Genomic DNA, 16565 nt, shown 5'->3' with positions numbered 1-16565 from the left:
CACGTGTGGCCAGTAGTCAGCACCGCCACCTTCGCTTTGCATCCTGCTTTCTCACGCAGCGTGCTCTGTGTCCCCGAGGCCTTCCTAGTGACCGCCGGGAGAGGCTGTGCGACATCCTACGCGGGTGGGTGGGCTTTGCCCGCTCTCCGTTCCCTTACTGTTGGGTGTTGGCCCCGCTAAGCACCCTGGAAGTGACACTGGTTGTTATACCATTGGAGTTGCCCGACATCTCTCTTGGGTATGTGACATAGAAATAAATATTCTATGCCCGGAGCTTTTCCAGTTCCACGTGGAATTCTTCTCAAGGACATATGGCTGGCAGTGAGATGCCAGGTCAAGGGGCCTGAAGGCAGGGCAATTTCTTTCCCTCTGAGCTGAGCTCAGACCCCACAAGGCCGTCCAGCTGGGGATTCTCAGGCCGCAGGCACCGGGGGCCACGCCAGGAGCCTGCGGATGTAGGGTACACGGGCTGTGTCCCCGATCTCCTCTCCTGGCTCACCCCTTCCTGAGAAGGCTCGCAGCAGCCTCTCCTGTGGGAGGTCGCCCTCAGCCCCTGGGAACTGTCCTGGCAAGGCCAGGCTGGGAGGTGGCCTGAGGCCACGGTTGGCTGATTTAGGACACAAGGGCAGGTGAACTCCGGAGCGGCCAGCTCAGAGCTCCCCTCAGCTGCAGGTGCCTTGGGGGGCGGCTTTTCCCTCAGCGCCTTGATCCTCGGAGCGTGGGCAGGAAAGTTGGGGATCCCCGGGAAGCTGCCCCTCCAGCCACTGCTAGGGTGCTCCGGCCTCGGGTTCCCTAGAGGGCAGGCTTGGGGGTGAAGGCCGTGGGGGCAGGGGCCCAGCACTCTGTCTTCCAGGGGCAGCTGTGGGACACCTTCCCGTGGACAGATGGGACTGTGGCGAAGGCCCCAAAGAGGAGCCAAGGACAGGGGTGTGTGTGCAAAGAGAAAAGAAAGCTTCGGGCCTGGGTTACTCCTGTGCCACTTGGGAGGCAGTGTGGCCGGCAGCAGGGAACGTGGGAGGGCTCGGGTGGGCAGGCTTCGTTTCCGTCACTTGCCGCAGTCACCTCCATCAGCTTGTGGAGCGACTTCCCATATCTGCACTTGTCCATCCCGGCATTGGCCGTAAAGCAGTGCCTTTCTCGTGGGTAGGTGAGGATCCCGGAGGCTCACATGTTCTGAGGACCCCCCATAGACCCGAGGGCTGGAGGGGGTCTCCTTCCTGTCGTGTGCTAGAAGAGGCCCCCCGGGTGGGTCTCCCCCACAAGGGACCTCCCTCCTGTGACCCTGGTGGGGCCCCCACCTTCTGCTCTGGTCCTGCCCTCTCTCTGCATCTCATGTGCAGCAGGCAGAGAGGAAGGCGTCCTTCCGAGTGGAAGGTTACCTCCCGCCAGCCTGATCCGGGGGACGATGGCGCTCCAGGGGTGAGTGGATGTCTCAGAAATGCGCCGTTGGCGGCGGACTTGACCCAGTGGTTAGGTCATCCACCTACCACATGGGAGGTCCGCGGTTCAAACACCAGGCCTCCTTGACCCGTGTGGAGCTGGCCCACGCGCAGTGCTGATGTGCGCAAGGAGTGCCTGCCATGAAGGGGTGTCCGCCGCATAAGGAAGCCCCACGCACAAGGAGTGCCCTCCGTAAGGAGAGCCGCCCAGTGCGAAAGAAAGTACAGCCTGCCCAGGAATGGCACCACACACACAGAGAGCTGAAACAGCAAGATGACGCAACAAAAGAAACACAGATTCTTGTGCCACTGACAACAACAGAAGCGGACAAAGAAGACACAGCAAATAGACACAGAGAACAGATAACCAGGGTGGGGAGGGGGAAGGGGAGAGAAATAAATAATAATAAATAAATCTTAAAAAAAAAAAAAGAAATGCGCCGTGTCACCGCAGCACTCGGCAGGGCAGAGGCTGAGCTGGAGTTCCTGCGGGTAAGGCCATGGGCGCCCTTCGGTCTGTTGAGGGGGTGCAGTGCGGCTGCCCCGACCCAGCGCCTTCTCTGGGGGGTTCGGACCCACAAAGAGGGACGAGCAAGGTTGCTCCGTCCCCCCGGGATTCAGGGGGAAGCTTCTGGAAGCAGGTGGCAGGGGAGATGACCCCAGGAGATGGGCGGGGTTTGGGGGATGGGAGTGGATGCCAGAGGGCCTTTCTTCGCCTGAGAGAAGTGGCCCCAGCCATTTTCCTGTGGTGGGGAGGCCACATTTCTCAGAGATGACGCACAGGGCAGCTACGGCACAGAACTGGGCTGGGAACTCCAAGTCTGTGGCTTCAGCACAGCACACCCATGGGGTCTGGGACCCCACGGTGGCTCTGGGCCCCTCTCTGCCCACTGTCCTGGGAAGGGCAGTGGCCCTCCTGCCCCACGCATGTGGCTTTGCTTACTGCACATCTCACTGCCACTGGGCCGGGGTGGTGGGAGCAGGGACTAAAAAGAGTCCCAAGTGCCCCGGAGAGGACAGAAGTGTACCAGAAGCATGCAATGGTACATAATAAGTGCCCTAACGATAGCAACAATCACACTGGTTAGTACTGCGTGCAGGGCTGGGGGAGTGGGGGAGAGGGGCAGTGGAGGCAGAGCTGGGCAGCGACTGGGAGGGAACTCTGTATTCCCCACAGCTGGGGAACTGGCTGGGATTGGCTTCAAAGGGAGCTGCAGGGTGTACGCATTTCTCGGTGTATGGCGGTAGAAACACTGCGCGACGTAGCAGACCCGTGGGCAGCTCCTAGCAGGGGCCAGCCGGCCATCACGTCATTTAAGAACACCGACAGACACAGCTGCCTGCTCCCGCCTCGGTGTGCTCTCCCAAGAGGGCTCAGCGTTCCCTTGACAAGTGGCCTTCCAGAACCATCTGAGCCCATCAGCCCTCTGGGAGGCCACTGCAGGGCGGCTGCTGCCCCCAGACCCTGGCTTTGTGTCACCGGCTCACTGTGTGCATCCCCCCCTCCCCATCCAAATGATGGAAAATGCATAGAAGGGAAGCCACCATCTCATCAGCAAAGATGCAGGAAACCTGTCTTATTTGTTTCAGTCTCTCATGGGAGATACTGAGTGGATCTGACTTAATTTGCAGGCGGTCTTTATTCCCCTGTGTAGGCTGCTTGGAGTGAGGCCTGCTCTTTCTGCCCAAGGTGCACAGAGAGACAAATGAGGGGAGCTCTGCCATCCGCACCCCAGAGCCCACTGCCATCCTTCTCGCTTGGGGGCATGTGGGCTCAACAGAGTCCTCTTCTTCTCCTTGGTTAGAAAAGGAAATACAGCAAGATAATCCCTCCACCTGAAGACAGCACAACTGCCTTCCAGTATATTAGTCCTGCTTGCCGTGTCCTGTGCAATCCCATGTGAATATGCAAGTGTATTTAAATTGGGCTTATTTTATGTTCACATTTTTGCGTATTCTTATATTCGCACATCATGAATATTTTTGAAAACTTATTTCAAATCAGCACACAGTGTCCTCTAATTTTTCCCTTCAAGGCTCTATTATTTGACATACAAAATTATTTCCAGTCTGGGATAGACTTAGACAATACCGAGATTAACAGTTTTCTATCTAAATCTTTAAAAAAAAATTTTTTTTTAAAAGAAGCTTTAGATTACATAAATGTTACATCAAAAATATAAGGAGGGAAGGAGACTTGGCCCAATGGGTAGGGCATCCGTCTACCACATGGGAGGTCCGCGGTTCAAACCCCGGGCCTCTTTGACCCATGTGCAGCTGACCCATGCACTGTGCTGACGTGCGCAAGGAGTGCAGTGCCACTCAGGGGTGCCCCCTGCGTAGGGGAGCCCCACGCACAAGGAGTGCACCCCATAAGGAGAGCTACCCAGTGCGAAAGAAAGTGCAGCCTGCCCAGGAATGGCCCTGCACACAAGCTGACACAGCAAGATGATGCAACAAAAAGAAACAGATTCCCATGCCGCTGACAACAACAGAAGTGGACAAAGAAGAGCATGCAATGAATAGACACAGAGAACAGACAATGGGGGGCTGGGGGGGGGAAGAGGAGAGAAATTTAAAAAAAAAATACGGAATTTCCATATACTACAACCCCTCCCCCTCCCACCCTTTCCTTCATTAGTGTGGTACCTTTGTTACAATTGATGACCACATATTGAAGCACTGCTACTAACCATGGTCTATCGCTTATAATATGGTTTATGCTTTACATTTTGCACAATTTTATAGGTTTTGATGAAATGTATAATGGCCTGTAACTGCCATTGCAATATAATGCAGGACAATTCCAATGTCCCCCAAATGCCCACATTACCCCTGTTCTTCCCTCTCCCTCCCCTCAGAACCTCAGGTGGCCACTGACTTCACATGAATGTTCTAAGGTCTTCCACTACTAGAGTAATAGTAAGTCTATTTTAGTCCATAGCTGCATTCCCCCTGTTTGTTTGTTCCTCAGTCTTGAGGATTTGGGGTGGTGATGCCCACTCTGCTTCCATGAGGCTTGTCTGCCCTGCCTCTAGTGTCTGCATCTCTAGAGCCCTCAGAATCTGTGCCGTTTGAGGCACTGTTCACTGTGGCTGTCAATGAGATCCTGCTGAGACGTGCAAAAGTGTAACCTCTGGAGTGACCTCCGGACTCATTTTGAAACCTCTCAGCCATAAAAACTCATTTGTAGTTAATAGTTCCTCCTTTTGGTCAAGGTCTTTTTCCAAAAGCTTTGCTAGTTGGTGTTTGGTACCTAAATCTTTAGCCAGTGCTTGCCTGCTTCATTCCTTAGGCACCGAATCCCACGAGTGGACTTTCTGGGTCCAAGGCTACGGGCCTTTCTAAATTGTGTGGGGGCCTTGCAAAGGCACCTTGCACTGGCATCATTTCTGGATGGTCTCCTCTCCTCCCCCGGCTGCCAGTACTGTGAGGACGCTGGCTCCTCCCAGGACCCCGTTACTCCATGAACAGTCACTGGGTTATTCAAGTGTATCTCCTCACGGCTCTGTTTTCTCATTAAAGAGAAAAAGAAGCCGTTCTCGGATGGCATTTTCTTGAAACAGACGCCTGTTGTGGCCCTGGGTTCACTGACGATTGACTCTGCTAGTTCATTATTTCACACCAGAAGTAGATTTGGCAGAAGTCCAGTTTGGGTGACATAATCCCAACTCCAAGATTGTCAACGACATTAGCATATCAAAACCCCAGAATACTCTGTTGAAGGTTAACTCAGTGTTTTCCAGGCTTTTTCAACCGCAGAACCCTTTGTCTACAGAATCAGGGGTTGTGGAATGTTACAAACATTTTTTCCGTTGGTGAGTTTTGTTTTTACACTACTGGCATCACACTGGTTGGAGCCTGCTTCCCCCAGCCCTGTGCTACACTTAGCATCACAACTGTGCCTTCCCCGGGTGACCCTCCATGCTCTGTAAGCTCCTCTGTAAGGGTCACCTGGTAAGCCTTTTTAAGGCAGGAGAGGCTTGAGGAAATCACTCTCCCCTCAAGAGCCAGTCTCCCCCCCACTCCCAAAAGCCTCAGCTGTGGTCAACAACCCTGTGTTGAACAGCCTATGAACGGTGGTGCTGAGATTTTTCAGTCTAGTTTCTTAGGGGAGATTCTCCAGGTGGAATTATAGGGTCAAAGGGTAGGACTTCTTGTGACTCTTGATGACAATCTGGAAATAGTCCATTTTGTTCCCTATGGTTTCCAGTACAAGGTTCTATATAGGCTGGGAGCCAGGAGAGCCTGGTTCCAGTGCCAACTTGGCTGCCAGCTGTAGGGAGAAGTGGGCATGGTAGTGAGATGCCCTGAAGTACGGGGAGATGCAGCGTCTCTGAGAAGTACACCAGCAATAGCAGCACATGATGGACAAGAAGTGACGTCTCAGAAAATTCCTTAATCGAGAGGGTGTGCAGGCACAGACAATGCTATTTTGCTTTCTCAGATTGAGCATGTCCTTGGTGACATTACTTATGTTTGCCTATCTCTCCAAATGTTCTGGATATCCTGCATTTCAGTAGTTAAAAGAGAAGACTCAGGCACAAAGGGACACACATTTCCAGTCCACCACTTAAAAGCTGTGTGACCTTTTGTGGGTACTTAACCCTTCTGTCCCTCATTTTCTCATCTGAAAAGAGATAGCTCCCCTATCTCTTAGGATTGTCATGAAGATTAAATACCACATACAAAATGCTTAGCAAGCTTAAGGATTTTGGGACTCTGAATACTGAAAAATGTCATACTTCTTTATAATTAAAAAATAAATTAATACTAAACCATTAAAAAGTGTAATGACTTCAACAAATGGTATAGAGAAAACTGAATATCTACATGCAAGAGAATGAAGCAGAGCCCTTACCTTACACCAAATAGGAAAGTTAACTCAGAGGGGATCAAAGACCTAATTTTAAGAGCTAAAACTATAAAACTCTCAGAAGAAAACATAGTAGCAAATCTTCAAGACCTTGGATTAGGCAGTGGTTTCTTAAATACATTACTGAAAACATGAGCAACAAAAGGAAAAAAGCGAAATTGGATTCTGTTAAAATTTAAAACTTTCGTACATCAAAAGACAAGATCAAGAGAATGAAAAGCCTACCCACAGAATGGGACAAAATATTTATGAATCATGTGACTAATAAAGATTTAATATCCAGAATATATAAAGAACTCTTATAACTCAACAACAACAAAAAAAACAGCCCAATAAAAAATGGGCAAAGGAATAGGCATTTCTCCAAAGAAGATATACACATGATTAATAAGCACATAAAAAGATGCTCACCGTCATTAGTTATGAGGGAAATGCAGATCAAAACCACAATGAGATACTGCTGCACCTCTACAAGAATGACTAATCAGAGAGATGGGCAGTAGTAAGGGTTGATGAGGATATGGAGGAACTGGATCTCTTGTGCATTGCTGGTGGTCATACGAAATGCTGTGGAAAACAATTTAGCAGTTTGGTGGTTCTTTTAAAGATTACACCTAGAATTACTATATGAACTGACAATTCCTCTCTTAAATATAGACCCTAAAGAATTGAAAGCAAGGACTCAAATAGACATGTGAGCACCAATATTCATAGCAGCATTATTCACAATAGCCAAAAAGTAGAAGCAACCCAAGTGTCCTTCAGCAGATGAATGGGTAAAAAAATTTGTACACACAATGGAATATTATTCAGCCATAAAAATGAATGCAATTCTGATATATGCTGCAACATGGATGAAACTTGAAGACATATGTTGGGTGAAATGTCAGACAGAAAAGGACAATATTGTATGACTCCACTTATATGAAATAACCCTTGCAGGGGGCCGTCCTCAGTCACCTGTTGGCCGAGAAATTACAGACCGAGCTGCAAGGCAACAAAAGAGTTTATTGGGGGTCTTAGAATTGCAATTCAGGGAGCACAGATTCAGGGAGCACCCCAAGCTGTGTCCCACCTTGGGGTTTTCAAGAAAGGAGTTTTCAAGAAAAAGAAGATTATGTAAGCTGTTTGTAAAGAATTAGGATCGGTGGATGTTTGGGGGCTTTCTGAATGTCCTTTAAGGTCCACAGTTACTGATTTCTTCACCGTGCGGTTGGTTCCCGGTGTCCAGTTGTTCTCAGAAACATCACTGCTCATAGTTTTGCAGACCTTGGCGGTTTATGATATCTGATCAGACTCCATTTTAAGTCTCTTAGCCATAAGAACCCCATTTTGCCTTCCAGGTGGATATGAAGATGGGGGAGCCCCCACTAGAGCCTCGGCTACCATTCAAACAAAAGCCATTTGCATCAGGTTTATACTCTTATCTCTTTTAAGAATTCGGTTGGTCTGATGCAGTCCCCAGCACCGAACGACCCTGGAGACCCTGACAAAATAGAGTCTTCTAACTTGGTAAATTGAGGACAGATCTTGGGGCAAAGGGGACTGGTCACTTTCTCTGCAGAGTGCTTATGGCTCATCTTGCTCTAACAGCCATGCTTATGATCTGGGACATCACTTTCTAGGCCTGTGCCTCAGTTTCTCCATCTGTAATGTGTTTGTGTGTGGGGAGGGAAGCAGAAAATACTGCTGTGGACTTAAGTTGACACAAGTGGGAAAAAGGACTCCATTACCTTGCCATGGCTGAGAAGAGTCTGAATTCTAAAACCTTGCTCAGAATACTGTTTTTCTATTGTACCATTTCCATAATAACCATTTGCCTGGTGCCCTTAGTAGACACTCTTGAAAAAAGAGACTCCTTGGGTTAAAAATGTAGGAAATAGGAAAATGCACTTGGAGATTCACCCTGCACATTCCCTGTCAGATGCATGGAGAGATTCTGTAGCAAGAAAATTTGTTTAGCTCAGTGTTTCCTAAACCTATCTGGCAAACCTACTCTTGTTTTGTTTTTCTTGCTGTTTTCTCCCAGAACACCTAAGCACGTGTTTTCTTGGAGTAGTTTGAAACCCATCGTTTTAAACCTGTGTGCCTGCCTCTGCCAAATCTTGGCCTTGTCTTGCTGCAGTTCGCTCAGCAGCACCAGACTACGGCATGCTGGTCCATCAAGTTTTCCCAGAGAAGATGCGGCTGGGACGGGAGATGGCCTTGGGGATCTGTGCCAAGCGGATCATCGTCTACCAAGTGAGAAATGCCAGCAGAATCGCAACCTTGCAGTTTCAGTGGTGAGATTGGGATGGCTTCCACCCACGTGAGGGCGGCTCGGGTGATAAGGACGCAAGCTTCTCGCTTGCCTTTGAGCCCTTGCCCCTTCAAGGCAGAATGGGAACGTGAGCTTTCCCTTACCAGATGCACGGCGTGCAGATAGCCTGTCCCTGAACCGACATTCTGATGCCCGGTGGGAGGTTCAGAAGTCCAGCAGGGGGGTTGGAGAGGTTCCCAGGAGGCTGTTTCTTCTCTAATTCTCCCACCCTCCCACCCACACCCACCTAAGGGGATACTCTTTCCCTCTGGGTAAAGTTTTCTCAATCTGGGGAATACATCAGTGTTCAGAGCATGGGAGAATGAGGGAGATGGGAGAGGAGAGGGTGCTTTTATGAGGTTCTCCAGAGAAGCAGAATTGAGCAGATATATATAAAGGGATGTATTATAGGCATTGGCTCAGCTCTGTAGGGTGGCCGCACACAGGAAACTCTGACCAAGGTGAAGTTGAACTCCCCAGGGGAAGCTGGCTGACTGAAGTAGAGGCTGACGTTCCTCTTTCTGATTTCTGAAATCCTCATCCCTAGCTTTTAAGACCTCCAACTGGCTGGATGAAGAGAGTCCCCACATTGCTGAAGGCAATCTCCTTTGTTGATGGTAGATGCAGTCCCTTGTAGATGCAATCAACTCATTATAGATGCAAATTCATCTGATAAATGCCCTCACAGTACCCATCAGGCCAGTGCGTGCTTGACACAACAACTAGACACCATCCCCTAGCCAAGCTGACCCATGGAAATAACGGTCACACTTGTCTACATGGAGTGGAGTCTCGTGGTTTTGAAACATTTTCCTTTTAAATTTTCCTTTCCCATACCCAGGAAGGGAATAGTAAGTAGTTTCAGAATAAATGTTTTTTTGCCTTTAGGAAAAAAATGTTTATATCTAAAATACATAATAATTTAATATAATTTCATTAAGTCAGAACATTCAAGTGGCCTTTATATTATCAGGGAACTTATTTTTTCTTATACTTTAACCATCTTGAAATATAAACGATATTTATATTTTGTTATTTTTTTTGGAGTTTTATTTATTGGAATTATTTTAATTCAATTAAAAGAATATTTGAAGAATTTTAATTACTGAATTGATTCAATACTATTTCATTGTTCTGTTTTATTGACAGCATATTTAATTGTTCAAAATTTCCAATCTCATTTATTTTAATATATTCTTAGAAATGCAATAACCTAAGAAAGTAATTTTGAAAAACTGGTATTTTGCAAAGTCATAAAGTTCTACAGTTCCCTTATGTAAGTATTTTATATTTAAATTGTTTTCCCCACTATCAGGGACAGTTTCTTAATTATAGCTGGGCAGTCATCAGATTCACAAAACAAAGATGGCTTAAAACTACCTTGTCACCAGGTAGGATTTCTGTGCCCTGAAGGCCATTTTCTTCCTTGGCATGATCTTCTTCTTTTTCTTATTTTCGAGGTACCAGGGGCTGGGGATTGAATCTGAGACCTCGTATGGGGGAAGCTGGTGCTCAACCACCGAGCCACATCAGCTCCCCTGAGTTGGTATTTTCATCTGTTTGCTTGTTTGTTTTTAGGAGGCACCAGGAACAGAACCCAGGACCTCCTGTGTGGGAAGCAGGTGCTCAACGGCTTGAGCCATATCTGCTCCCCTTATTTTTATGGGAACATCATCATATGAATTAATGACTCTGCCCCTTGCCGCAAACACACATCTTACATGGAATGTGACATGAATTCCAGAAGCTTCTATAAACAGAGAACGGGGAATGCTGAGAAATCTGATAATGAGCTCAGGAAGCCGGTATTCAGTTTAATAGTTTATAACAAAAGCCAGAATGTTTCCAATAATTACAGAGGCTGGTCTGAGCAGCCTGCAGCCAAATTCCAAAGGGAATAGAGGAAGCTGCCAGGTTCAAAGAATTCAACCCGGAGCCACACTAGCAGCAGGTCAGATGACAAGGTTATTCAATCAAAACCATTTTCAACATAGAATTTTAGCCCCTGGTGGTCATTGTTCTTAGTCATTAGGAGGAATTAAAACCTCTGAAGTGAAAAGCAGAAGGTGGGGGCAGGTACAGGCTTTGTGGTCCCTTTTTAAGAAAAAATATACAAAGTTACAAACATAAAACATGGTGCGCAAGTGAATATTTACTTAGAATGAGAAAATAAAATCACAACAACGTACAACTGTAAGGGTAAGGCCACATTGGGAAAATAGGAATAGGACTACATTAGGAAATAGGAATTGCAAGTGCCTTCAGATAAATAAATCACTTAGGACTGCTCATAAAAAAGAGTGTAAACAACTTAGGGCTGCACCTAAAAAGAGTGTAAATAACTTAGAGCGGCCTCCAAGGAGAGTGTCAATAAATAACTTAAGGCAGCCTCCAAGGAGAGTGTCAATAAATAACATGGGGCTGCTCACAAGAAGGGGCTTTTCTTAAAGGAAAAAAAATAGATACGCTACCTTCAGCTAACCGCAGTGTTCCGCTTCTGTGCCTGCTTGCTCGCTCACTTACTAGTAAACCCCCTCCCCCTCCTAAAAGGCTATGAAAACACCTCTTCCCTGAAACTCGGGGCTGCTTTCTCCTTTGCGGAGGACGAGGCAGTCGCCGTACAGCTAATAAAGCTCTCAATTGGAACTTTTATTCAAAGTCTGAGTCTGGTCAATATCGCTGGTCTATAACACAACTTCTTAAAAGCAAATATCATAAAAGCCAGAAAATAATATCTTAATTACTCCCCAAAACCCAGGAATAATTTTTTTCTTTCCAATTTTTGATGACATTCTCTTTGATTACCTGTCATAGGATAACATTTTTTAAACAATATTTTCACTAGGGATAATAAAAATAACATAGTGATTCTTCTAGCTTGGCTTGTTGGAATCCCTTTTTATTATTGATAGTTAGGATGGATAAAACATGCACATTCGTACAGAGATGGATTTGCAGCAGGGCTCTGTGCTACAAACAGGAAACTCTAATAAACTCAATTTCAGTGAATCCCATCCAAAGAAGAAAAGTCTTGTGTGGGGTGTTGAAAATATATGGGATATATTCCTGACAGGACAGAAGTTCCATTTTGATGGGGTTCTGTTTTTGAGAACAGAATTAAGAGTATTCATTTGCAGTGACTGAAAAAGTTCTGCAGTCCAGCTTCCGGTTCTGCACATGTTGAGGCTTGTTCTCCTCCATCCCTCACACCCTTTCTGTGCTGGTCACTGTAGGACAAGGCCAATTTCATGTGGCCTCTGGCCTCCACCTTCGTGTCATGACATCAGGGGAGTGGGTCCAAAAAGTGCCAGGTGTATTTCTGAGATGGTTAGCAAGAAATTAACTGTTGCTGAAGTGGCCACATGCCATACAAAGTGCTGGAATCCAAAGTAAAAGTATCCCCACCTCAACTTACATGCCATTTTCCTCACAGAGAAGCTCTTCTGTGTCAAAGTTTGGCTGCAGATATGAATTTCCCATCAAAAGATGTTATCCACATGGTGAAAAATAGAAATAAAATTGAAGCACCGCAGCCAAGTCTGTTTTCGGCTTCACGTCAAAAAATATCAGAATATCATTCTGTGCAGTTTCTTACCTTTGAGCATTTACTGTCTGAAAGGAGAGTTTTGTCAAGAGTTTCTGAACATAAAGAAACATGATTTGTGTGTGTCTGAATAATTCAGATTTCTTAAAGAAGAGTTATTAGCTTCAAAAAACAGTTTACTTATCAGACATTTTTGACATCTGAATGACCTTAATATAAACTTTTCAAGGCACTATGAATGAATATTAATGCTTATTGACAAAATTTATGGATTTCCAGAAAATCTTCAGCTTTGGAAAAATGTGGCTACAATGATTGACTAGTGGGGTTTAGGCACTTATAATTTGAATACTAAGAGTTACTCTGGTCAATTGAGTAGCATTTATGAATGCTTGAGAAAATATGTCATTATTTAAAAATAAAAATAAAATAAGATTTAATAAATAAAGGAAAGGAAGTTGGAAGAATGATCAACTTATCTAAAATGTGGTTAGTGGAAAATAAAAGTTTTTCAGAGGAAAGGGAACTAATAGTCATCTACATCCATTTGTTTACCATCTAACTTATGTAAGCAGAGTTTCAGTGTTTTTTTTGTTTTTGTTTTTAAATGGTGGCTGTGAAGATCAGCTTTAAAAAGGTGGACCAAGAGTGGCAGGGGATCATTTTAAGCCCCAAATCTGTCTTTATAAAGACAGCTTCATTGGAGGAAGCTTGAGATTCTTACTGAACTACCTGAAGAGATTTTATTTGGAAGTTACATACGAATTTGTACCTAATAGCTCTACTTGTCTTAGTCGGCCTTAGCTGCTATGACAAATAGCACACCATGGGTTGGCTGACACAGGTACTGATCATCTCATGGTTTTGAGGCAGGAAGGCCACCAGGCGAGGCCATGCCTTCTCCTGCAGTCTGTGGCTCTCTGGTGCTGGCGGTCCTCCGTCACATGGCAACATCCCTGGTTTCTTCCTGTGGCTTCCTCAGACTTCTGGCTTTCACATGGCTGCATCCAAATTTCCTTCTTTCTAAGACTGCCAGTCATGTGGATTAAGACCCACCCTGGTTCAATTTGTCTTTACCCTAACCAGGAACAACATCTTCAAAAGGTGCTATTGACAAATGGGCTCGTGCCACATGGACATGGTTCAAGATGTGAATGTCTTTGGTGGAGGATGTGAGTCAATCGCCACCATGAATACCTGGCATTTCATTTTTCTTATTAGAATGGTATATCACAAACAATAATGGATTTTTCCCTCTGAGCCTCCATATCGATAACCCTCAGTCCTCTGCAGCTCATCCCACTGAGCTATACAAAGAGTCTCACTTGGTGTGTGGGCTTTGAAGGAAATGTGAGAAGCATTTCCCAGCGATGTGACCTCAGTCCCAGCTGCCCTGTGTCCTGTGGGCCTTGGTCTGTTCCTGGTCTGTAGGCAAGGCTAGTCATAGAAGCGTCCTCTTTCTTTGAGGCCAGAGCACTGCATTCCCATGAAGCCTGTAGAGTAGAGCCAGGCACATAATAGCAAGACGTGGTAGAATATGTCAACCACTGTTAGCTGAGGTCTTGCCTTCAACGTCTTGGGATTTGTGTAATGAAAACAACAGGTATATTTAACCGCTTTTTGGAACTATACCTTCTAGGCTGTGCTCACACCTTACAAGGGGGAATAGAGGGCCAAACGTGTACCTGGCTCATTTTATACCTTTTCTCCTAATACTCCACTCAGTACATTGCTCGATAAACAAATATTTGATTGATGAATGATGGGCAAAGTGCCAAGAAGGGTTTCCTTTAATTTAAGAAAAAATGCTGGGCATAGGCAGATGCCAGCTGCTGCCAACCTCTTGGTCCCCTACATTGCTGTTGAGCTGAGGGGTCTAGTACTTTGTCTCACACTGTACAGTCATGATCCTGGGGCTCAGGGATGGCCAATGCATGGAAATCTTTGTGTCACCCAGCGAAAAAAGTTGTCCATCATGAGTAGTGTCACTGGGAAGAAGCACATGATGTCACCGCTACGGCTGGAACCTGTAAACACTTCCTGGACCTCCGCTCTACCCAGCAGGGGTTTACCATGCAGATGGGCTCCCGACAGCCTCCCCGCCTGTAGCCCGTGAGTAAATGCTGCAGGCTCCTCTGGGCTTCGGCAAGTGTGCTTTTCATACAACAATTTTTATAGATACACTTGACCTGGAAACCTCTTAAAAAGATTTAAATCTCCCTAACAATGAAAGAAACATGATTAAAATGAAATGTGATTTTCTTGTTTTGTTCCCCCTCAGGTGGCTAAGGGCTAAAATAAACAACGACACTCACTGGGAGAGCCAGTTGATACAGTCTTTCCAGAGCACTTAGGAATAGATATCAAAAGCCTTAAAAATGTCCAGGTCCTTGTGGCCCTGTCATTTTACCTGGGTTGTTACTTATCTGCAGGTCACAAAAGTTCATGCTTATGGAGGTTCCATAGAGCATTATTTGTAACAGTGGACATTTGGGAGCAAACCGAGTGTCCCAAACTATAAGACTAGTTAAATAAATCTTAGCACATATACATAATTTAGACATTGAAATCAGTTTTCAGAGAAGGATGACGTGTGAAAGTGTACATGACATAATGTTAAGTGAGGAAAGGTGACTCATGGGACGGTATCTGATGAAACTTTCTGCAGTGGTGAAATGTTCTTTAGCTGTGATGTCCCATATCTCAGACTGTTGTACACTTGAAGATGGCTAGTGCAATTGAGATAATGAACTTTAAATTTTATTTCATTTTAATTAAATGATGGTAAAATTTAAATGGGCACAGGTGGCCACTGTATTAGACCTTACAGGTACCATTGACTTGTGATATCAATTTGGTTAATATTAATGGGTTAGAAATTAAGAAACAAAGAAGACAGAAATGAACTGCCTACAAATGGTTTTTTGTGTTGCCTTTGTGAGCTGGGCATGCAGGCATAATCACTTCCCCTCCTTTGTATGGGTCAGTATTTATCAAACTTTCTGCAAGGAGTGTGCATCACTGGTATAACTAGGAAGGTGATGAGTCCTTTAAACATGATCGTGCCACCCCTGCAAGTAGTCCATATTTATTAAGCACTTCGGAAGTGCTTTGAAACAGTTTACTACTGTGATTGCTCCTTTTCCCAGGTGTTGTGCTAAGTACTTTGCATGAATTATCTCATTTAATTATCAAGCAGCCTGGTGAGGTAGGTACCGGCCCTTAAAGGATGAGCAGACTGAAGCTCGGAGAAGTCCAGTAATGTGCCCGCTGGCTGAGGTTTGAACCTGTGCCTCTCTGATTGCACTGCCTGTTCCCTTCACCCCTGCAATATAACCCTTCTTCACTTGCCAGGGTGGACATTCAGGCCAGGGAGCCAGGCTTTGCGTGCCGGCGTTCTCACATTTAGCTCATCATCTCTAAGCTTGGCTTCTTCTGTTACAAAAGAGAATGATATAACACATCGGGTGACACCCTTGATAGTCGCTGTGGGCTCCCCTGGCCTGCAGAATGTGCATCACTGGGAGCTTGCTTCGAATGCAGATTCTCAGGCCTGTGCCAGACCTACTGAACCAACACCTGCACTTTTAAAAGAAACCCAGGTAATTTGGATGCGCGTGAGCATGCGAGAATCCAATAGACTCATGCAGGGGTGCTGAGGAGCCGCGTCACTCGGGGAGACTCATTTCCCCTCTCTGAGCCTCAGTTTCCTCATTTGAGCAGCTCTGCCCTTCTCATAATGTAGGGTTCCATCCAGGGGGACGGTGCGTGTCATGCTGCAAGGTTGGTGTCTGCGGGCCGTGCTCAGTGAGAGCAGGAGCAGCGGCTCCGTTCCGGCTCACGGAGATCTTGCTCGGGTGTGCCAGCTCCCATGGGAGCTCTACCACTGGGTCCCATGGTCTGAGCATTTGGCTGCAGAACCTAACTCAGAAAACAAAATGAAAAAAGGATCTTAGGTGGCAGACTATTTGCACAGAACCAGATAAATCCATGAGCATTTCATTGAAACCACAGGGTGGCAGTGCCAAGATGTTTCTAGGGAGTTGGGGATGATGAATGTAAATTAATTATACCTGACTTACCTGCCCCTGCCAAGGTGCCATGGGTAAAAGACCATGAATATTGCTTTTACAGCCTGATTTCAGGGAGTGTAAAATATTTATAAAGATTTCACAGGCTCACTTGGGCAATTAGTCCTTCTAAGCCTATTTTGCTCATAATATACTGTTTTCCCAAGCAGCAGATTTTACCACCATGAGACTTCAGGAATCTAACATTTGCATCACAAAGGACTATTTTAGACCATTTTTCCTGGGTTTTAAAAGATTTCTTCATATTAGAAACTCTCTGTAGGCACCACTTTCAATGATCGCATCCAGCCGAGCACTGGTCACCTCCGTCTCGTGG

At 46.0% G+C, this 16565-nt stretch overlaps 1 protein-coding gene across 8 annotated transcripts in view; it reads left to right on the top strand.

The window, feature by feature from the left end:
• LOC101427306 (uncharacterized) overlaps positions 1-11266 on the top strand; it is a 146203-nt gene extending 134937 nt beyond the window's left edge. For all 8 annotated transcript variants that reach the window (XR_011649099.1, XR_011649098.1, XR_011649097.1 and 5 more), the window contains one exon: positions 8441-11266. The gene's annotated coding sequence lies outside the window, so the exon portion shown is untranslated. The remainder of the gene's footprint in view (positions 1-8440) is intronic.
• Positions 11267-16565: the final 5299 nt, after the last annotated feature.

The sequence above is a fragment of the Dasypus novemcinctus genome, chromosome 6 (assembly GCF_030445035.2).
Source record: "Dasypus novemcinctus isolate mDasNov1 chromosome 6, mDasNov1.1.hap2, whole genome shotgun sequence".
Taxonomy (NCBI): domain Eukaryota; kingdom Metazoa; phylum Chordata; class Mammalia; order Cingulata; family Dasypodidae; genus Dasypus; species Dasypus novemcinctus.
Note: the sequence above shows the minus strand (reverse complement) of the source record. Positions and strands in the feature narration are given on the sequence as shown.